The following is a 13,808-nucleotide window of genomic DNA, read 5'->3' as shown; positions in this document are numbered from 1 at the left end:
AGTGAAACAACACAGAGTGTCACTGATTGCTCTCAGGGCAGTCAGTCTCTTTCCCCCTTTCTGAAACCAGTCCCTTGACTTGAAGTGCTCTCGGGAGGTGTTCCCTCGTCAGGAATAAGTGCCCCTCCAGCTGAATCAAGTTCACTTGATTAGGGTGCTGGGTATAAAAAATCCTTTTGGAACGCACTCGCCCTCCTTGTGCAGAAACAGGAAACAGACACCATTCGTTGCCGTGGTTACCATCATGCCATTGTAATTTAGTTTGTACAGTTATATATTGCATTGCATCGTGTATTTGGTTGTGTGACATTAATACGGACATTTAAAAGGTAGACAGCGTGACTGTCAAAAAGGACATCTCATATAAATCCATGGTGTTTATAAATCATTGTGTTTAAAAGGTGTTTTGTTACAGTTTTTCACAGTGTCTTACACTGGGTAAATACATTAAATTAAGAGCCCTTGTGAACATCCCTTGGATCGTATTCTGCATCAGATTGTTTACACGACGCAAATGCAATTTATTTGTGGTGGTGGTGTTTTCCATTCGGACACAGAGAGCAGGGCAGCTGCAACAAGACGTGCGACAGTGCGACACGTTTTGAGCTTGTAGATCAGCTATTTTATCTATATTTGAATTGAAATCCTGAATATTCTTTTGCTATTATTGAATTGGAATCCTGAAAAGTAACCTTTTGTATTTAATTTCAAATGCATTTAGTTATGTTAAATGTATTAACTAAATACAAATACATTGGACATATAAAAGTAATTAAAGCGGGGTATGTTTGCATGTTTGGAATATCGTTAACAGCTGATATCAATACTATATCAGTGAGGGAGTTGTCTAGCTATGTGAGACTACTGTTAGACTGTTACCTGTGTGCTCATGTGGGAGCATAGAGAGAAACAAATCCTATTCCGATTAGTTCAGTGGTATGGAGAAGCGTTGAAACGTAAGCCTGGGTGCTTCTGTGCAAAACGTATCGTCTCATTTACTGGAAAACTGTAGAGGCGGTGCTTTATTGGAGACGGATTTCACACATGAGCAACCTTACAATAAGACAGTTTACAAACACACATGGGACTCCAACACACACAAACTGAAACAGACACACATGGCATACTTCATGCTCACAGACAGACACATGCACGCACATGATACACGCGCACATGTACACACGCACACACACACACACACACACACACACACACACTACTGTAATGTTGCACATGGTCCATTTTAATCTCTTCACGTTAGTGAGTAATTCTTGTAGGGAGCGTGCCTCTGCTGTCTCTGCTGTGGGGAGACAGCAGTGCTCCCTGTATAATGTATATATATGGCTACAGGAAGGCAAACCCATGAGGCTTATGAATGCTACCACCTATAGCCCATGTGTTTTCTAGAGGTACTACTGTATATGACTATGGGATACTCAGATATAGCCTGTGTTTCTAGAGCAGAGGTGCCCACACTTTTTGGACCTGAGAGCTACTTTCAAAATGACCAGCTCAACAAGACCTAATGACCAAAATAATTATTATCCCATTGCTGGAAATAGTTACATAAGACATGCACTTGAAACTGGAAATAGAGAGGAGACATGAAATTGGTAGGTTTTTAGCTCACAGGCCCTTTTTTATCAATCAATCAAGTCACCTTAATTCAAGTGATAGATATATTTTAGGGGCATGCCATGTGGTCTACCTGCACAGCCTTTGTGATCTTATGGGCACCCCTGTTCTAGAGTTACTAGTATGACGATGGGATACTCTACGCTGCCTGTGGGAGTTTCACTTTGGTTGGTAATTATATTATAACCCATTCTGACCTGATGCCGTTTCTGCACCTCAGTAAGTGAATCGTTCTCTTTGGATCAGATAGTAATCTCAGCCAAGCCGCCGGCTTCTCGGTTAATTAATTAAAGTGGGTGAAAAATTATTATCATTAGAAAAGGACACAATTACCTATACCTGGAGGCAAACCTTACCTGTGTCTCATGTGGTGAATGCTGGAGACCCTGAAGCCAACCCTGCAGAAAGTCTCTAGACGGGTGCTACACCAGAATGCTGCGTGCAGTACTTAACATGTATGAGGGATTACCAAGGACACTGCCAAAGGCATCAAGAACTGCCAGCCAGCAAACTGGTGCTCTGGGAACCAACACACGGGCATCGATCACGTCTAACATATATTAGCTGTACTCAAGAGCGATGCAGGAGTGCAAAGTACCAACGAACTGGCCAGATGTACGGAGAACCGGGATGACTGGAAACGACGATGGAGGGCTCGTCTGAGGACGACCTAGAGAGAGAGATGTACTGTAGCCAGACAACTGTTCCCACAATCTCTGAACGCGAGACTAATGAAATGGCTACCAATGTAATCAAAAAGGTCAACCAAAGAACAAGATTCCTATACAGGATCTCCTCCTTGGTCAGCAAAAATACTTTGAAGACCTCATGCAGGTTCCCTGGACTATGCATGGACCTCCTGGTACCACCGCACCTCAAATGCCCTCCAGAAATCCCCAAAACAAACTGGTCAGGCTACTCCCAGAACCCACCTCACCCCCGCTCATTTTGATGGGTTGGAATGGCTTAGAGTTGACGACAGAGTACAGGAACTTGCAATGGGCCTTGTCTTCACGATTCGCTACACTATAAGATACCCATGTGTGTGTGTGTGTGTGTGTGTGTATATATATATATATATATATATATATATATATACATACATACATACACACATACGCTCTTTTTGAATAGCCACGGTATAAAATAATGGTTAAAGTGGTTAAAAACTAAAATGGCACAGCTCTGCTTTCCCAGTTTTAACGGGGTTTTAAATCTCCTCTCAAAACACCAGCCCTTTTATGTAATGTTCTGTTCTGTTTAGTTTCTTATTCAGGTTTTTCTTTCTTTCATATTAAAGATATGACATGAATGGCATCTGTGGTCTTTCAGACTCCATCTGTCCACAACAGCAGGGGGTTCTGGACTCGGTCCCAGCTGGCCGGGTTCTGTTGCCTCCTGTCCAACCCGGACGATGTGGATGTGGAATATTGATTGATATTTGAGGCTTAATCAGGAGTTGTAGTACAGTAGCTACAGGGTAATCTGGGATTCTAGGAGGTGGACATTGCTCTTGTCTTTATGTATAGTAAATTGTCTTGTTCTTTGTGTTATGTCTAATGTGTGTATATGTGTTCTGCATACTTGGCTGCTGGTTCGCAAGACACATTTCAGTGTGAACTGACAAAGTACTATATCATATAATTTACTTGCCTATACCCATAAAAAGTGACCCAAAATGGGTCGTGGGCCCCATGTTTGGGAAGGCTGGCAGAAGTCAAGTTAAAAGGGAAACTTCACCCCTTTTGCAACTATTTAATGAGGTTTGGGAGACAAGAGACACTTTCCTGGGGGTTTTTTGCAACACATTTTCACGATATTTCAAAAATAGCAGATCTACATTATGTTATGCTAAAGCATAACATAATGCTAACACCAAAAGGGGTTCCCGCCCAAAATGGGTTAAAATAAGATCTGGTTGCAAAAGGGGTGTAGTGTCCCTTTTAGGAGTGATTGTGTTTCTATACTGTACATTTGACCTCAGCCGTCCTCTTGAAACAGGGATACAGCCGTCCTCTTGAATTTGCATCTGAGGACCGACGTTGGATTACCATAACCATTACGCAACTCCACTTGACTGGAGGACGCTGAAGAGCTCCTCCTTAGACACATGAGGATTGTTACAGTACTACCCCCGTAAACGTTTTCCATCTGATAGATAGATAGATCTTTATTTGTCATTGCAACGTGTACAGTACAACGAAATTAAAAGTGCCAACCAATCAGTGCATCATATCACAAAAAACAACATACTGTACAAGCTAAAACAAAACACACATGACTTCTTGTTATTGCACAACCCCAGCAGCACTAATGCACAAACATGTCATTTCAGCTGTCCCTGCACCTGTGAAGCACCGGATCAGCCGTTTTAGGCTTGAGGCGCGTTGGTAGACTCCCTTTGTATGTAATTTCAGATGTTCTCGCACAACAAACCCTTATTGCACTTAAGACAGCAGAGAAAACTAAAATGTGTCGCAGCAACAGATCATTTTTTAGCAGCGTTGAGTGCAACTATACCGCTGTGGGATAGAAGCTGTTACTGAATCTGTTGGTCTTGGACTTGATCACTCTGTAGCGTACGTCTGCCTGATGGCAACAGTTCAAACAGTGAGTGAGCGGGGTGGGCAGTGTCTTTCATAATGTTCAGAGTTTATTTTATTTTATGACGCTTTCCCCTTGACACTGTATGTACGTACAGAGGAAGTACAATTATCCTGCTGTGATGGAGAGGTACAGATGAGCTAGACGTGTAGGTGTTGCCCTCGTGATGCCCTCATACTGTATGACTCCATCATCCTCCTCCTCCTTCTGTCTTTCAACAACAGAACTGTAGCTCTATATAAATTCACCAAAAGCCTTATTATTATTTCAGTGTCGGTGAAAGGAACGGCCCTGCAGAGAGCTGCAGAGAGCAGGCTCACACATGGGGGGTGTGTGGGGCAGAGAGCAGGCTCACACATGGGGGGTGTGTGGGGCAGAAAGCAGGCTCACACATGGGGGGTGTGTGGGGCAGAGAGCAGGCTCACACATGGGGGGTGTGTGGGGCAGAGAGCAGGCTCACACATGGGGGGTGTGTGGGGCAGAGAGCAGGCTCACACATGGGGGGTGTGTGGGGCAGAAAGCAGGCTCACACATGGGGGGTGTGTGGGGCAGAGAGCAGGCTCACACATGGGGGGTGTGTGGGGCAGAAAGCAGGCTCACACATGGGGGGTGTGTGGGGCAGAGAGCAGGCTCACACATGGGGGGTGTGTGGGGCAGAGAGCAGGCTCACACATGGGACCCTGTGGGGCAGAGAGCAGGCTCACACATGGGGGGTGTGTGGGAGTGGGACGGACATTGACTTTTACCGAAAGCGACGACGTCGTCTAGGTCTAGGAAGTCAGTGGGAGATAATGATCGATTGCCAATTTGCATCATAATGGCTGCTGAGTGTTCTTGCTCTCAGCTGCATGGTGGTGACTACTAACTGCAGGGCTTCTGGTTAGATAAATCCACAGCATTATTTCAGCTTTCTGTTTCTGGCTATGATTGGTTTGTATAGTTTATGAGAGTATACCAACCCTCCGTATAATTCCTTCTGCATTAATCCAGTTTGGACTGATGTCGATTTAAAAAAAGGCTTCTACTGTAAATCCTAATAGTTTTCTGAAAACCCCATGTTTCTATGTCAGTTGTGCTCAACCTTTTCCATGTCAAGGGACCCCCAGAATTATCTCTATTGGGCCACGGACCCCCCCCCATCTCAAAATATGTTGTTCCAGGGACCCCCCCAGAAGCCAATATTTTAATTAAAAATGTTCGCTCTGAAAGAATATAGGCTATATTCAAAGATTTGCACCACATTTTCATGACTTTTCAAAAAATAGCAGACCTACAAGATCTACAAGCTTGTAGATCTTCTATTTTTCAATAGCTAAAGTGTAATGTATAACGCTTAAAACACCAAAAGGGGTTCCCGTATGTGTTAATAATAGTAATCAGATCCACAGAGAGCGCAGAAAACAGGCCTCAGTAATATCCTCAGGCTGACGGCTTTGTACTGTACTGTACTGTACTGTATAGGCCTACACACTCCAGCGCATGCTGATGTGCTGCTGGGTTAAAGGACAGACCACATTAACGTTAAAGTTAAACATGACCCAGGGTTGGCACTGACTGACCGCTGCCTGGATGACATCACCACTAGAGGCCATAGTCTTGTGAGACGGGTGAGGATAAGTAGCCAGACTTTTGGAACGTGACCGATGGACAGATTCTTGAGCCCGATGTCGATCCTGATTTTGGAGAGGGATATTATCCCATTCTGGCCGGGCACCCATTTTGGTGTCGGCATCATGTTATGCTTTAGCTATTGAAAAATAGCAGATCTACAAGCTCATAGCGCGCCACCGAGTGGCGCGCTACGAGCTTGTAGGTCTGCTATTTTTGAAAAATCGAAGAACGACTTGACATTTTTTAGAATCTGATCTCAGGTCAGAATGGGTTCATCAGACCAGTGTGTGTCCAGTGGAAACCTCGTATGAATCTGATCTCAGGTCAGAATGGGTTAAAGCGTGCCTATTATACCAATGTTTTGACTGATATTTTGCCCAAAACATAAAATACATAAAACATAAAAAATAAAAAAACAACAATGCACTCAATGCCTCCAGGTGCTAGTTTTTAAGTGACGGCCAAGCTACACCAGGCAATTTTGCGCCCTTGCGTATGCGTTTACTGCGCACGTACAACAGTGCGTTTGGATAGGACCAATATAATGTCAATGATACCAGGCTACACCAGACGCACGGATACCGCGGGCCATCCTACGCGTGCTCTAAAAATAGGATCGGTTCTAATTTTTTTACGTGCGTACGATGCCCCCATGCGCGCGTATCTTTATATCCTCCCGGAAGGTCCCGCACAAACCTGCCGCACGCCACAGATCTGGTGTAGCCGGGGCATTTGGCTTACGCACGCACGGTCCGCGCGTTTACTCTCCGTGCGTTTAGAGTAAACGCGCAAGAAAAGCCTGGTATAGCTTGGCCGTAAGCAGATGTTATTATAGCTCCCTGAGATCTGGTTTAGTGCCCGGGCCGGGGGGGATGTTTGTTAACTGTCGCGATGAATGCCGCTGTAAACTCCCTCAGCAAATATAACGTGGCTGAATTGTTATTGTTAAGTTCTTTAGCTGTCTCAGTCAGAAGAACAAACGGCTGCTATAACCTAACCAGGGAAAAGTTTGTGCACAAACCGTTGTTCAATATACCTCAGGTTTAATTTCCCCCGACAGCTGATTTCCGATGATTTGCACGGAAGCGTAACTAACGACCGATGAAGCTGAAAAGCAGAGATCCGGAATATTGTTATTTTCTACTTAGCCAAGTTTATCCGTCGAGGAGAAAAACAAAACGGTCTCATCTATCTCCCCGATGGACACACAGATTCAGTCGGATTATCCCATTTTGGGCGGGAACCCCTTTTGATGTTTTAAACATTGTTATAATTTAGCTATTGAAAAATGGCAGATCTACAAGCTCATAGCGCACCACCGAGTGGCGCGCTACGAGCTTGTAGGTCTGCTATTTTTGAAAAACCGTGGAAATGAGGCACAAATCTTTGAATACATATTCTTTCAGGCTGAACGTTTTAAACTCAAACCTGTGCTTCTGGGGAAGGTCTCTGGAACAACATATTTTCAGATGGGGGTCGGCGGCATATTACATATAATTGTTGGGGTCCTTGACATGAAATATTGAGAACCACTGATATGGAAACATGAGTTTTTTTTTAAATTTCGACGTCAGGCCTAGATGGATTATATGCAGTTAACGATGTCTGCTTCTCCCTTTTTAAAACGGCTCACCAGAGATAGCTTCATTTGTTCTGTGGTTTTTATGACTGTAAGATATACTCTCGCCAGCTTTTTCATTACCTCTCTCTCTCTCTCTCCAAAAGCTCCTGCTGTGTCCAATCTACCGTCTCTGTGTTATTGTTTTTGCAGGTCTAGATATTAATTACATGGTCGGTAGGATTAAATGTACCATGTAATCTTATTTCCTTCTTCCTGTCACCACCGCAAGATAATATGAATATTTATACCACCATATCAGCTTGTGTTGAGTTGATAATTTAAAGGACCACTTCACCACTTTTCAACCTAGCTTCATATAATAATCATGAATAAATGGCGCAATTTCTTTTCCTACTCTGTCTGTGTCTCATAGGAGGGCTGTGGGCAGTTCAGAAACCGTCTTCCAGTGACATCATCGATGGGGAATCCAAGCTAATAGAAACTGCAGGCTTTCTAGTCCTGAAAAGTTGCAACGCGAAAATGGAAGCCATCGTTCTCACGGTAATGAAAATCTAAACATTTTTTATTTAAAAATGTATCTGCCTAATGATGATGTCACTGGAAGACAGTTTCTAAACTGCCCACAGCCCTCCTATGAGACACAGACTGAGTAGGAAAAAAATCGTGCCATTTTATCATGATTATTAGTAAGGACCTATTATATGAAGATAGGTTGAAAAGTGGTCCTTTTAATAATTAACATCAACATAAACTCCACATGTCTCCAGATAAACCTGAGGGTCTCCCAAAAGGAACGTGGTTTAATTAACGATGATAATAAATTCTTAATAATAATAATTCTTTAATACCAAAGTCCTTTCCAAGACCCCCGAGGATCCCTGTAGATGTGGATCTATTGTACCACAGCAAAACATCTTTATGACTGTAGATGTGGATCTACCACAGCAAAACATCTTTATGACTGTAGATGTGGATCTACCACAGCAAAACATCTTTATGACTGTAGATGTGGATCTACCACAGCAAAACATCTTTATGACTGTAGATGTGGATCTACCACAGCAAAACATCTTTATGACTGTAGATGTGGATCTACTGTACCACAGCAAAACATCTTTATGACTGTAGATGAATGAATGAATGAATGAATTTTCTTTGTATAGCACCTTTCCAAACATATAGTTACAAAGTCCTTTACAGACGGGTTATAAAACAGTAATCATAAAAACATAAAAACAACAAAACATCAAGACATCAGATATAATAAAGCATGAAGAAAATAACGGGTCAATAAAACAATAAAAAACAATAGTAGGAAAAACACTTGGCATACAGATGTGGATCTACCACAGCAAAACATCTTTATGACTGTAGATGTGTGACTCGCACTTTTGAAGCACTTAATAATCCCACTCATGGCTTATAGTAACTGCATCGAAAAATCGAAAATTTTAATTTCAAGAAAAGTATATCGAAATGAAAATAGCAATATAATATATATATATATTATAATATATAATATAATAGTTCTTCTTTCTTCTTTTGTTGTTGTGACTGAGCTGTTGTTGCAAGGAGAAGTCTGAGAGAAAATAAGGATAAAAGAGCATGATGTGAATGATATTCAAACTTTATCAAGGGGAACCAACCTGCACTTCTCTGATTTTTGGTTGGACCTGAAAAGGGCTATAGTCCAATAGACAGACTGATGGGTGGGCTGGCTGGCTGGCTGGCTGGCTGGCTGGCTGGCTGGCTGACTGGCTGACTGGCTGGCTGGCTGGCTGGCTGGCTGGCTGACTGGCTGGCTGACTGGCTGACTGGCTGGCTGGCTGGCTGGCTGACTGACTGGCTGGCTGGCTGGCTGGCTGACTGACTGACTGACTGACTGACAGCACTCACTCAGTGACTCACAAAGTTATAGCATTTGTACTCTGACATTTGGCCTACAGTAATAACAGGCTTGTCAATCACAGAGCAATTATTGGCAATTATTGGCAGTTGTCAGTTGTTAGTTGTCAGACTGCTTTCACTTTATATCATGAAATATCAATATCATGGTCTGCAACTGCAACGCTACATTGCCTACTTTAACATTACAAATACATTGCAGACGTCTATAGAGCTCAATTGGGTAAAATACAGTACACTGGGTCAGAAGAATTGGACGTATAGGCTTAAATTAATATGTGATACAGATAAACCTGTACATATACAGAATAAGCACATCCGTTACAAGGTCTGTGAATTAGGTATAACAATGAGTCAACATGATTAATTAATAAACTGATTCCCTCTGTACTTTACAATGACAACTTTGGACTAGAACAACATAGTCTTCAAGTGACACTGGATACAATAATGTGCAGAACTTTTACTCTATTAAACACTTTACTTCAATCGTAAACTTATGCTCTGGCTTTCTACTTTATTTTCTAGTTAAATGTATGCTCTGTCTGTCAACACATTATAAATCAGCCTATGGCTGCTGCTCTCAGCCATACTCTCAATATTGCTTCTTTAATCTTTCAATGCAAACAGTTGGTCGCACTACTGCATTTTTGTGGAGGCCTGCTTGGAGACATTATGATGATGACTAACTACAGTTACTTAAGTCGAGACCCGTTTGGGTGGCCCTGACTCATACTGTACGCAATATGTTCGGTGGCATTTAAGGTAAAAATAAATATGGTGACATATGCGTTGGTGGTGCAGACTCCAGAGTTCAACTGACTAATAATTATGTGAACATCATTTAGTCATTATAGCTGCCAGTACTGTAAAAGAGTGTTAATATAACGGAGTACCGGTAGTTCACCCCAAAACATATTTAGTGTCAATTATACACCCTTCCTATAAGCCAATAATTTGATAACCAGCGGAGACACAAAGGTCTCCATTTTCGTCACCGCTAAACCCCTTATCCCTAAACTTCTTTGCCTGTTTGTTTTTTTTTACTATTTTGCAAAACATTTTTTAATAGTTATAATGGCCAGTCTACAAGCTCACAACGTGTCAATGTAGATCGGCTATAGTTGAACTATTGAAAAAATGTTTTTACAAATAGTAAAAAAAAGAAAGGCAAAGAAGTTTAGGGATAAGGGGTTTAGCGGTGGACGAAAGAGCCCAAAGACTCTATAGAGCCCCCTTTCAGAGGGCACCGAATTCCCCATTAATTTATCCATAGAGGTTTTATAAAGTATATATTTTTTAAGACCTTTAAGCCTCGGAAACAAAGCGGCTCCCGACAAATCATGACAATAAACAAAACGTTTTGGCAAAATATAATAAGTATAACACTTTGTTTTCCCAGCCCGTCCCTATATAAATATATATATATGACTCCTCACAACACCGGTTGCAAGCACATAATAATAATAATAATAATGGATTTTTATTTATAATGCACTTTACATTCCTCGGGATCTCAAAGTGCCATTAGGCAAAAATATGAGGCAATAGGTAAAATGGGAAAAAAGGGAATAAAGTCAGTGGGTTTGGGGGAAGGCCTTATTAACCCATTCTGACCGGGCACCCATTTTGGTGTTCAGCATCATGTTATGCTTTAGCTATTGAAAAACAGCAGATCTACAAGCTCATAGCGCGCCACCGAGTGGCGCGCTATGAGCTTGTAGGTCTGCTATTTTTTGAAAAATCGAAGAACGACTGACATTTTTTAGAATCTGATCTCAGGTCTAAATGGGTTCATCAGATCAGTGTGTGTCCAGTGGAAACCTCGTACGAATCTGATCTCAGGTCAGAATGGGTTAAAAGTCCTCTCTTGAAGCAGTCCATTGACTGTATGGCGCTCTCAGCTGTGCAGGGAGAGCATTCCACAGTTCATTTATTTATTTATTTATTTATTTGACAGGGACAAAGCTCATTAATCAACATGTCAGTTTTCACATCAATGTAAATGGGCCAGAGTTAGCCGAAGCTAAATTTCATCTGTAGTCCCTGCAGGGCAGGCTCTTAAAAAATGAATGAATGATAAAAAAGAAGAACAAAGTGTAGTGTGCCTGCACACAACACCATGCGTTGATGCCATGTGTGCATATGTGCAAGCACCCAACACTACGTCCATCAGGGGCAGCTGTGCAGAAGGCCCTGGCTGTCACCCCATGGTGCGCAGGTTGGCCGTGACGGGGTATGTGTTAGAAGACTACCGTGCAAATGGAACATATCCTCCTAGAATTTATAGAGAATATAATGATGCTCTCCCACGTTGTGTCCGACACACTGTTTTAACGGCCCTCCCGTATCGGTTACATGCTTTATTATTGTTGTGATTTATGGTCACGTTCTCGGACAGTGACATGACAGCTGCGCTCAAGCTAGGATGTCACTGACACGGTGGTTGTCAGGCAGGAATATAAGGTCTTCTGGTATGAGAGAGAGACTAGAGACTACAAATTACTCAAAGTCTACAGCCTCTGTAGACATTTTTAAAGCTCAGCTCAAGACCCACTTCTACAACATTGCTTTTAATTGATCTTTTATTTTTATTTTTTTGTTATTCATGTCCTCACTGTATTGCATTACTGCTTGTTCTTAATGTTGTTGCATTGCTTTTCTTTTCTTTCTCCATTGCTCTGTAAAGCACTTTGAGCTGCATTTCATGTCATGAAAGGTGCTATACAAATAAAGTTTTATTATTATTACTGTAGTAGATATGTATACTCCTGGTAAAAACTCAAATATCACTCAATTACAAAGTCAAAGTTGAGTTTAAAAGTACTTGAGGACTTGCTTGTAAGGTTACTCAAAAGAAAAGAAAATTTCTTCTTAATTATCAATCAACGCATTGCTGTATCAAAATTGAGACTTTTCGGCAGGAAAAGATTTTCCTGAAATCTTCAAACTAGTGAATGAAAATAACTGCTACTCAAGCTCACCACGCTTCACATTAGGGCGTCCAAAGTATCTTAAATTACAAATACTCAAGTAAAGTACTTATACTTAAAAATGTACTCAAGTTTGCACTTACTGTCCACCACAGACTATACTGGCAAAGATGTGGGGGTTTTCTTGACAATTAACCCCTTTTGGTGTTAGCATTATGTTATGCTTTAACTATTTATTGAAAAATATCTACAAGCTCATAGCGCGCCACCGAGTGGCGACTGACATAGAAACATAGCTTTTTCAGAAAACTATCAGGATGTAGAAGACATTTTTAGAAGGTCAAAATGTGTTTTAAGGCTGACTGAGATAATCCTAGCTGATTGAAATAACATTGTCTTGTCCTTATTGTCCAGCTCTATGCGTCAACAGATCAGCCTATTTGAGAGGCATATCCCAGTCCGTTGCCTTTCCAGAGGAAAGGACTGCTTGAATACCTGTTGCATTTTAGCACATATATAAAAGGCTCTTCAGTTCTCTGAGCCCATGGGATTGTCTTACTTGCACTGGCAAAACGTTCTGAGGATGTTCTGTGCCTGCATTCTTGATGCCATGAGATGTCCAGTGTTTTCTTTCATGCTCATTTGTCAGGATCAGGGGATAGATGAAGGTGACACACAGTCACACACAGCACATACTGTAGAGCAGGTCGTCCAATGATTCATGGGTCGGCGGTTCGAATCCCGGCTCCTCCTCCTCCTGTCTACATGTCAAAGTGTCCTTGGGCAAGAAGACACTGAACCCCCAAATTGCTCCCGATGTGCTGGTTGGTATACCTTGCAAGGCTTCCGCCGCAATCGGTGTATGAATGTGTGTGTGAATCTATATGAAAAGCGCCAATCAGCTTTACAGCTTGTAGCAGATCTACAAGCTCATAGCGCGCCACCGAGTGGCGATCTATGAGCTTGCAGGTCTGCTATTTTTGAAAAATCGTGAAAATTTGGCAACAGATCTTTTAATATTCTTTCAGAGTGAACGTTTTTAACTAAAATCTTTGCTTCTGGGAGGGTCCCTGCAAACTACATATTTTCCGATGGGGGTCGGCGGCCAATTACAAATATTTCTGGGAGTCCTTGACAATCATGGAACTGTTTGAGAACCACTTACATAGAAACATTTATCATAAAACTGTCAGGATTTAGAAGAATCAATCCTCAGGTCTAAATAAGTTAATTTCCTCAAGAAGTCAATTTTCAACATCTTCAAGGTTTCAAGGTTCTTTATCATTTGTCTGCCGAGGAAGAATTGTGTCTTTAGACAAAGGGCCCTTCATGCAAGGCAGCGTAGCCCTTAATGTCCATGTCAACACAGTGTCTTTAGACAAAGGGCCCTTCATGCAAGGCAGTGTAGCCCTTAATGTCCATGTCAACACAGTGTCTTTAGACAAAGGGCCCTTCATGCAAGGCAGCGTAGCCCTTAATGTCCATGTCAACACAGTGTCTTTAGACAAAGGGCCCTTCATGCAAGGCAGCGTAGCCCT

General features: G+C 42.0%; 1 protein-coding gene across 2 annotated transcripts in view; it reads left to right on the top strand.

The window, feature by feature from the left end:
* The window catches only part of LOC308309441 (uncharacterized protein), a 50,598-nt gene that overhangs the window by 25,937 nt on the left and 10,853 nt on the right, over positions 1 to 13,808 (top strand). Inside the window, exon 3 of one of the 2 annotated variants that reach the window (XM_080755285.1) lies at positions 7,845 to 7,972. The exons of the other annotated variant lie outside the window; for it this stretch is intronic. The gene's annotated coding sequence lies outside the window, so the exon portion shown is untranslated. The remainder of the gene's footprint in view (positions 1 to 7,844; positions 7,973 to 13,808) is intronic. 2 annotated transcript variants of the gene reach the window in all.

The sequence above is a fragment of the Protomyctophum bolini genome (genome assembly GCF_963924005.1).
Source record: "Protomyctophum bolini genome assembly, chromosome: 22".
In the NCBI taxonomy this organism is placed as follows: domain Eukaryota; kingdom Metazoa; phylum Chordata; class Actinopteri; order Myctophiformes; family Myctophidae; genus Protomyctophum; species Protomyctophum bolini.
This window is presented reverse-complemented; position numbering and strand designations above follow the sequence as displayed.